The sequence below is a fragment of the Chanodichthys erythropterus genome, chromosome 14 (genome assembly GCF_024489055.1).
Source record: "Chanodichthys erythropterus isolate Z2021 chromosome 14, ASM2448905v1, whole genome shotgun sequence".
NCBI classification, from domain to species: domain Eukaryota; kingdom Metazoa; phylum Chordata; class Actinopteri; order Cypriniformes; family Xenocyprididae; genus Chanodichthys; species Chanodichthys erythropterus.
Genome location: NC_090234.1, coordinates 35,521,179 through 35,532,047, shown reverse-complemented (window position 1 = coordinate 35,532,047; position 10,869 = coordinate 35,521,179).

Sequence of the window (10,869 nt, the reverse complement as noted above, 5' to 3'; positions counted from 1 at the left end):
CCCTCTTAAACTTGCCAAGAAAATAATGGATATTTCACAAGAACAAAGAAAATCATTAAACCAAGCATCTCACTTAAATGGCACACAAAGGCAGTGTTTTCATTCATTGTACAAATACAAACATTGTGATATTTTTACTCACACACTAGCTAATTTGCTTGCGCTAAATGTATAGTAATGTGTGTAAACAGCTGCGCAGGCCATTAGGCCAACCTCTTAGTAAAGGTAATGCTAATGAGGCTCACAGAGAAGATGCATTTAACGTAAGGTGCTGAGGGGTCAACTGGCACTTCACCAGCACTACATCAAGATCTTTAATAATCAAACACACAGAATAACATGTTCCTAAACTTTGCACTGCTCACCCACATGAAACTGTGTGGAATCCTGTATAGTGAAAAAAGACAAACACAGCTTTTGAACCACATGTTGTGTATTGATCTGTGTTCTACTGAATTCACACTTGACATATGTATGAATTGTTCTTTCTACAGCACACTGAAGGCATTTGAGGAGCATCATAGCTTGCTTTGGCATTTTTTATATACTTGCAATAGCATCATAGCTTGCTTTTGCATTTTTTATATACTTGCAATAACATCATCTTGTTTTTTTATGCACCTGTTTTTGTTGCCCCATTGAATCTGCAAATGCTGCAAGTTGCTTTGATAAGAGCATTTTTGTGATATATATTTAAAGAGGACCTATATGCTTTTTTATATTTTCAGTCGTATATAGTGTGTAATGTTGTTATTTGAGCATAAAAAGGTCTGCAAATATGCAAAGCACAAATTCCACTTTAAAGGGAGTGATTCTCTATATCAGTAAGCACTGAACACCTAATTTAGTAGACCCTAAAAAATGAGTGTGATGAGTGTGAAACACTGCTTCATGAAGCTTTGAAACCTTTTCAAATATATTGTTTTGAATGTGTTGTCCGAAGCGCATATCAATCTTGCCACTTTACATGATTTTGGCAAACAAGTCTTGGTTATGTCATTGTTTATCTTTGTTTCTAAAGTTTTATAGAAAACTTATGAGTAGTCTTCATCTCAAGTGAGTACACCATTCAGATGACAAAACATAATGTATGTCTTATTGTGTGAAATGTTTTAAATTTGCACTAAATTATTGAATGCACCTTTAAAGAATGCACCTTTTAATTTACTGAATGCACATTTAAAAATACGGGAAATAAGGAAAAATTGTCCACTCCTCATCGTTTGCCTCTATGTCTCTCCCTGTATCTCATTTTCTCTCCATAAATATAAAACACATGGCTCTTAAATCAGATCCAAGCCATCAGAAAGGCCATTAGGAGGATATGGACATTAGCCATGTGAAAATGCATCTAGGGCTTTCTCACAACACAAATACATACAGTTTATGGATGACTGAATGTCCATTTTCAACCAATGAAAGCGCAATTTCAGCTGAGAGAGAAGAAGAACTTATCAAAATGTCAGTGGAGATGTATTTAGAGCTGTGGGAGGTGATAAAGAAAATTCGGGAAAGAGCTCTAAGGGAATAGGCCTAAACAAAGAGGAGGCAGATGATTGAGGAAAACTAATGATCATTTACTGGTTGTGAAGATGGGCAAATTTTTTTCTTGTATTTGTTTTCTGTCAAGTCACAAACTGAGGAAAATTGCTGGGCTTCTGGATGCAAAGACCACAACACTTGTTTACTATACTTGTAAAGCCATAATGTGTTTTATTCTTTTTAATTTCTGAAAAGCCAAAAACACAGAACTTGGATGTTTTTTATGTATGTGGGTGGGTGTGTTAATGCTGTGGGTTCAGTACTGCTGAAAGTGTCAGAGAACCTCTAGGTGAGGCTGTTTTTGCGAAGAGCCAAGGCAGTAGTAATGGGTTGATATTTTTGAATGAAAATTTGTCTTAGAGAGTGATTCGCTCATTTTGTGTTGACTGCGCATCCTATAGGTTCTGAAATGATTAGTTCACCTAATGAGTCATCGGGTCCGAGGCGTTCATCATGTGATAGCCTCATTGGCTAAGGCTGCCTCAAAATCGCATACTCTCTTGAGTAGGTAATTATTTTGAATAAGTAATTAATTCATGACCACTAAAAAAGTATGTTCTATATAGTATGAGTGTGTGCAGATGTGTAGAATGCATGTAATCTGGATGTACTACATTTGCCATGTTGTCATTATTATATGACTACAGCATCAGTTAGGTCGCATCATAAATCCTAGTAAAGTGCCCATCGTATGCACACTTCCGAATGTCGCCGGAAGAAGTTGGAAGTTGTGAATTCGGACATAATTCTTTTGTCAGATAATTTTTTATTATCTGCTATATAGTAGGGAAGTATGCAAATTTGGATGCAGCCTAAGGCTATGTAGTATCAGTAAAATGATCCGTACCTCCCATCGCTACAAGGCAGGGCATTGGTATTACTTGCCTTTCTTTGTTTGTTCCAAACAGACTGTCAGTCTGTTAATTAGTTGGGGAGATTTTTCAGTGGCAACAAGTCACTGTTTTTATGAGTGAGTCATTTGAATCATTCATTCACCTGATGCATTCTAAACACTGATTCATTCAGGAAGGGAATGCTGTTTTTAAGAGTGAGTCATTGAATTAGTCACTTAATAGAGTTGTTCAAAAACTTCAAAAACACTGATTCAATCAGAAACAAAATCAGTGAAACAAAATCAATTAATCAATTCATTAATTCATACATTTATTTGACCAAAATTAACATTTGGTCATCATTTTGAAGTTGTTTTATGATTCAAAACCTAACTTTTGTGAAATATTTTGCTTGGAGAGTGAGTTTTGTGCTACATTTCTTTAAGAATAGAATGGTCAATCTATCATAATTCAGTGACATACATTTTATAGTATCCCTTAAGGGCTCAACAAAATATATGTTCAAGAACAAAAAGTTTAACAAAATGCTTCAAGATGGTAAATTACTGAAAGTTGGAAAGGGAATAAAGAAGGTTTGTTGGGTTACAAAGGGATGCTGAGGGAATTGTCCATGTTGGCAGGAGCTCTGGCCTGGGGAAAGAAGCTGTGCAGGTGTCGATTTGTCCTAGTTTTCAGGGCATAACTGTTCTCTGTTGTGAGGGGAGACAGTGAAAAAAATGGCTATGGTAGGATTGGTTGACTATGATTTCCCCCGCCTTCATTTCCGTCCTACTGTAGATGCTTATGTCTGTGAGTGAGGAGAGCTGGCAACCAATTATTTCCTCTTAGAGTGCGATGATGCAGAGCCAAACCAGACGGACATAGAGGTTGAGAGGACAGATTCAATCACAGCTGTGTAGAACTGGACGAGAAGCCCACATTTCCTATGCTGTCTCAGAAAATCACACATTTCCAATGTGTGCCTTTAAAAAGAAGCCTTTTAAGACAACTTCAGTATTTTCAGAGGTTCAAGATGGCCTTGAAAATGTAATTGAAGGAAAAACAGCAAATGACATACTTTCACACAAGTGCATGATATTAGTTACATATTATCGTAGAAATTCAAGATGAAGTACATGATCATAAATAAATTACCTTTAGGCATATAACAGCTTGTCACTGACAGTACCCTCAAAGGGACATGCAATTACCCCTAAAAGATACTGTAAAGGGTACATATTATTATTATTATTATTATTATTATTATTATTATTATGCTAATCTAGACAAAAACTTTTAAATAGGGCTGTCAAACAATTAATCACGAGTTTGAGTTTGTATAATATATGTGGGTGTACTGTGTGTAATTATTATGTATATATAAATACAAACACATCCATGTATATATTTGAGAAATATTTACAAGTATATGGATTTATTTATATTTTTATATAATTTATATTATATATAAATAATTTTTTTTGTACATAAATAACATATTTCTCTTAAATATATACATTAATTTGTGTGTATTTATATATACATATTAATTACACACATTACTCACACATATATTATACAAACTCAAACTTTTATTTTGTATGCGATTAATCGCGATTAATCGTTTGACAGCCCTAATTTTAAACATACAATATTTCTCAAACTTCCTTCATATCCTTTAAGGGTAATACTTTTTACAATATAGAAAGAGACTGAAAAAGACAGAATGCATCTTTAAATACAGGAACTTACAAGCAAAAACATTTCTTATGAGGGCAAATGCCTCCCTCTAGTGTTCATGAAGGAAGGTTCAGGAGAATATTGTCAATCATTACATCATTTTCTGATCGGTTTTCTGCTTTACAGCATAAAATACCAGATCATGTGGAGACACTGAGAGATTTGACATTGACTCTTTGCCATTAATGTCAAGAGGCTCCAAAGTAATGGATGACACATTTCTCAGAAAAAGAACACCATCTACAATGAAACATTAAGAGCAGCATGATGTACTCTGAGTCATATTATTATCTGAGATCACAGAATCTTAATGCAGAACAGAAGAGTGTTTCTTTGAAGTACTGCTCCTCACCGACCTTCTCCCAGGCACAACTGATGATCTGATTTACAGTATTTTTGAAAAGGCTGAAAATGTCAATTTTGTAAATAATGCCATATCACATGTTTAGCATCTTGTGCTGAGAATTTATTAATGTTAGATTATGCAAATTCAAACCAATATTCATGTCAACAGACAAATAAAACCACAGAGCAAATCAACTAATCACTTCCTTTGGAGCAACATGGAATTCAAAAATACTGCAACTGAACAGCTGTGGCTTATCAAGACTATGTGTCAAATACACATGCTTTCAAATTTCCTACATGTTTCTGAGAGTTTTTTTTTTTTTTTAAGTGATAATAAAGGGTGGAATTCCTTTGTACGGGCGCATCATGATCATTACTGGCAGTGCCCTTAGAGGGCACTCCAACCCAGACTCTTGTTTTCACCCATTGGACTCAATTTCCCATAACCCACTTCCCGGACTCATTATCCCGTTCATTGCACCCAGCTGTTTTGTGTTTCATCATTAGTGTCTGCCTATTTATACCCGGTTTGTTTTTTTCTTTGGTTATGATGTTTTCATATATGGTTTTCCTGGTCTCTGTTTTGGTTTTTGGTTTTCGTGTTTCTTGTTTTTTTTGTATGTATTGTCTTTACGGGTTCTTCCGCCAGCCACCATGAGGGAGCGGATGGCTCGACTGCGGGCGTTGACGGAGGTAGGGTGCTTTGCCCAGACGTTTTGGACAATGGCGGTGGGGCTAAATTATAATGAGGCGGCTCTTAAGGAGATTTTTAATGGGTGTCTTAAGGACCCTCTGCCTCAATGGGAGTTGGAGGGGCTTCAGATCCTGGATTTTTGGGGCTTTGTCAAATATCTCGGCCATAGAAACCAGTGGGCAACACCTGTTCAACCAGAACCCTACCGTAGGGACTTTCCCTCTCTGAGTCAAGACCCTGGTCTCCAAAATCCCACTGGGAAGCACAGGGTAAGGAGAAAGAGGAAAGCCAAGGAGTCCGCTCCAGAGCCTGCTCCAACCCGTGAGTCCGCTACAGAGTAGGTAGGCACAGAGCCACCCCCTCACCCACACAAGAGGAGGAAGAAGGCTTCTTCCGTCCCTCAAGGCCCGGAGTCCTTCCCAGAGCCTGTGGTAGGCCTGGAGACCACCCCAGAGGCCGTTCTTGCGCTGCCCAAGCGTCTTGCCCTGCCGGCGCTGCCCAGTCCACCTCCAGTTCACCTCCCTCCTAAGTTTTTGTGGTTTTGTTTTTTTTTTTTTTGTCTGGTAAGCCGCTCCTTTGAGGGGAGATATGTCATGATCATTACTGGGAGTGCCCTTGTCTGCCACTAGAGAGCACTCCAACCCAGACTCTTGTTTTCACCCCTTGGACTTAATTTCCCATAACCCATTATCCCATTCATTGCACCCAGCTGTTTTGTGTTTCATCATTAGTGTCTGCCTATTTATACCCGGTTTGTTTTCTGCTTTGGTTATGGTGTTTTCATGTATGGTTTTCCTGGTCTCTGTTTTGGTTTTTGTGTTTCTTGTTTTTTTGTATGGACTGTCTTTTGACCCTTGCCTGTCTGTGGATTACATTCTGGATTACCCCATTAAATGCTGCACATGGATCTTACCAGTTTGTCTCTGTACAATCCGTGACCGGGCGCTTCTCCCGGAAGAGCACACACATATCACCCAGAGCGAGAGAGCAAGAGCACGCCCATCAACACGCTTTGTTCGGGTTATGGAAGTAATCGGCAGAGCTGCACAGGACTTGCACAAGAAAGAATTTATCACTTTGTTTTTAGACCACGAAATCAACAATGTCACCAGAGAAGTGTGTTTTTGGTTGTGAGGGAAAGATAACCTTGCAACCAAGTAATGATCATGACGCGCCCGTACAAAGGAATTCCACCCTTTATTACCTAAGACAGTGCCAAAAAAAAAAAAAAAACTCTCCGAAACATGTAGGAAATTTGAAAGAATGTATATTTGACACAGTCTTGATAAGCCACAGCTGTTCAGTTGCAGTATTTTTGAATTCCAGGTTGCTCCAAAGGAAGTGATTAGTTGTTAAGTGAAGCTGAGAGAATTGTGCTCACGCATTACATTAATGCACTCTTGACATTTGCCATTAAAATAACCATAGAAACCACCTTAAATTAACTATCAAAATAAGGATAAAGTCATGTCTGAAAGTTGCAATCACTTTTTTATTGGTTTAAATGAATGGAGAATATCTCGTGTTTTCCATGGCTGCTCGAGCCCTCAGAATCGGCACTTATGGTTTTAAAAACAAGGCCCAGTTCGATGCTGGATTTACAGATTGTTTGAAACTGAAAGATGGAGTGGTCACAGTGCTAAAAGATCCCGGTCATGATTCAGAACCGCAGTTGGTTAGTAAAACTGCATCAAATGTCTGTTTTGTTGGCAGTCGGCGCGTAAGTGCATATAATGTAAACAACACAAACGTATAATGAATCAAATGTTATCCAGAGATAATACGATGGTGTATGTGTGTGTTTAAAAATACATTTGTTTAGCTGACCACTGATAGCTTTGCTATGCAAAAGCTGCGCATGCTTGTGACTCTTTAGCTCCGCTCACATGGCATGCCTCCAGGAGCTTGGCTGCTTTCAGAAAGACTCGGTATAGCATATCTTTCTTTTATAAATCTGATAAAACTAAAGACTTTTAGGAAATATGAAGGATGCAATACTACTCTATAGGTACTCAAGATTAACATGAGATTGGCCGAAACTGTGTGTTATGTACCATTTAAACATAATTCATCTTTTGGGGGAAAAACATAAAAAAATCTTTGTACATATGACAATACTAAAACAATCATGGGCTGGGATAGCAAATATTCAAAAAATGCATTCAAATATAACACATGTAACTGTGGTTCATAAATGCTATAAACACATGCCATAAAAACGGTTCTAGTTGTCTGTTGATAATACCACAGCAACAATAAAGCCCATCACATATGTCCACCTATATTTTAAAGCTATTTATTTTGCACTATGTAACTTTTGGCCCTCTAGCTGTATGCATTTTACAGAATAACATAGTTTTGGTTGTGCATCTGCTCTGCGACTGTGCGGATGAAACTGTTTATCCTACTGCTCATAAAACATTCACAACTAGACTTAAGAGATATAACCAGTTTAGATGGAAAGGATCTCAAGCTGACAAGCTAAAGACATTACTGTACCTATACCCATTAATAGTACTTCCTTGGAAAAAAAATTCAGCACAGTGCTAAAACCAGTGTTGGGGAAAGTTACTTTTACAATATTACTTTATTTCCCAAAAAGTAACTAATTCAATTAGTGTGTTACGTTATTTTTAAATGGGAGATTCTCCGGCGGTTTGAAATTTAGTGAGCTCCATGTCAACTTTTCTTGCTTGTTGTGAAAACTAACCTGTCACCATATGTGTATATATGTGTCAAAGTAGGCCTAAGCTGGAGCAGCTTTTCTCCATTTACAGATATAACAAGACATGCAGGGGTGAGTGACATATTTATGCAATTTCCCGTGAAAACACAAAAACACATTTTGGAAGAATTGTTGACGCATTGACTAAATTAAATTTTGAACAAATAAAAGTTAGATAGTATACCTTTAACAAACTTACCTTCACCTACAATGCTCAGCGTAAATGAGTACACCCTCTTTGAAAAGTTACATTTTAAACAATATTTCACTGTTAAACAAAGTTTCAGCGTAGGCACCATGCATTTTTCTTTGTATTTCTCTCATTTGCGACACCATACAGTTCTGAAGCCATCCGTTCTAAAAACATTTATCTTGGTCTCATCACTCCAGAGTATAGAGTCCCAGTAGTTTTCATCTTTGTCAGCAGTTAACTTCCGTGGACGACCTGGATGTCTCTGTGAGATGGTTGCAGTTCCATCTTTTTAAAAAATTTTGTACCACTTTTGCCACAGTATTCTGACTGATAAGTAAAGCTTTGCTGATCTTCTTGTAGCCTTCAACTTTCTGGTATAAAGAAATTATTCTCTTTCTCAGGTCTTGTGACATTTCTCTTCCATGTGGTGCCATTGCTGACAACATGAAATGGGAAGGGGTTTTAACACCCTTTTATAGTCAATTGTCTGCTGGACACCTGTGTAATGAATAATTAGACTCACCTGTGGTTGAATTCTTGTTAAATTAGACATTTGTAGTCTAAAATTTAGCTTTGCTCCAGAGACTTCCAGTGGGGTGTACTTATTTTTGCATCACCCTAATTTGAGTAAAACTGAAAATTTTATATTATTAACCTTACTTTCATGTTATAAGTTAAACAGATGTTATATAAAACTTCAAAACAAGTCTTGTCAACATTTTGAGAATTGTTTTTGTGTTCATTGAGATGTTTAAAATGTTACTTTTCAAAGGGGGTGTACTTATTTACGCTGAACACTGTACTGTATATAGAAAGAGTATGGACACAAGTTGTTGTGTTTCAGCATTTAAAAGTCAAATTAAGTGAAGTTCCTAAATGTAATTTAGGGAGGAGTGAGCCCATCTAATTTTCCAATCAACAGCCAGAGTATATAAGCAGCTGCTTACCTCTCGTCAGTCTCAGCTGTTCCAGCATCCCTCCACCTCCCCAAACTCCACTTTCATTATATATATATATATATATATATATATATATATATATATATATATATATATATATATATCAGAGCTCGAGTTGAAACTGCTTCATCGAGCCCCTCCTCAGTGGACAGCAAGCCAAATTAGCTAACCTAATACCCTATAGATTACATGGGCAAACAAACTCGTTAATAATAATGAATCTTAGTTCTTGAAAAAATAACATCCACATTTATAGCTGTATATTCTAAGTTTTTTTTTTTAATGATCATTTTATTAACAGAATCAATTAGAGAAAACACTTGCCTCAATGAATACCATTATATCTAAAAACATTTCTTCAAGTTGCTGCCCCCACACATAGTTAAAAATAATAACTTTAGTAGAAATAACATAACAAACAAACAAACAAACAAACAAACAAACAAACAGAGAAATAACTACTGGAGTCCAAGCAATAGAGTAAAAAGTTTTTTTTGTTTTTTTTTTTAATTGTAAAAATTTTGGGGTTTTTTTAGTCTTAAGAGAGTTTATCAAATGTTATAAAAAAAAAGAGAAAAAAGTACATAGTCATGACTCATGAGTTACTTTTTGGGTAGAAATATTTTTTGTGCTTGTGCATTGGATCTGAAATACTTATTGTAACAATAACTGCATAGCAAATGCATTTTGATTCATCCTATAAAAACTCAAAACATTCTCAGGCTAACAGCAAAATTTGAGGTCGGTAAGATTTTTTTTTTTTTTTAAAGAAGTCTCTTATGCTCATGAACACACTTATTTGATCAAAAATACAGTAACCATAATATTTTTTTCTATTTTATGTAATTGTCAGCATCATTACAGTCTTCAGTCTCACATGATCCTTCAGAAATAATTGTAATATGCTGATTTGCTGCTCAAGAAACAATTTTTTGCTGTTAAAAAACACTTATCAGCAATGTTGAAAACAGCTGTGCTGCTTAACATTTATTGTGTAAACTGTGATACATTTTTTTCTGGATTCTTTGATGAACAGAAAATTCAAAAGAACATCTTTTTTTTTTTTATGTAATCTTTAGTAGCATTATATCTTTATAGGTTTTACACATAAATATCAATTTAATGCATCCATGCTTAATAAAATTATAATTCCTTTCAAAAGAAAATCTTACAAACCCCAAATTACCTCAAACAATAACCTCCTCAGCACCTCAGTATTTTATATACAGTTTCATAAAACCTCTAAATATTTCTATAGCACTTTTTTGCAATACAGAATTCAGTATTGTATAAGTTTGCTTGTGTCTCAGTATGAAACAGGAAAAAAAAAACACCACAATAAATATTTGTTATTATAATATGCAAATAAATGTGTAAAGTGATGTACCATTACTTTGGCAAGATGCAGGTAGTAGGCACAAAATTGACATTGCCTATGGCAACTCTGTTAAATGTAGGGCCGGGTCTGATATTTGATGCCACACGTCTTTTTCATTGTTCCCTAACTGTTGATACTGAACATGACAAGCATCATCCTGAGTGGTGTTCATGTGTGGATTTTGAATGTTTCTCAGTGAAATCTCACTGACATGCTTGGCTCTGTCCACTGCTTTTTCATGCAGTCTCTCCTCCAGAATGGCTGATGTCTCCCGCTCCAGATAAACTTCATAGAGTGATTTATAATACGGCTTCCATCGGGTCATGAGAGATGAGCTTATCGTCAACAAAAATGAAAGGCCAAGAATAAGAATTAGACCAATTACCTAAAAGAAAAAACAAATGAAATTGAAAAAAATGGCATAGGTTAAGATTACAATCTATTTAACAGGACTCTC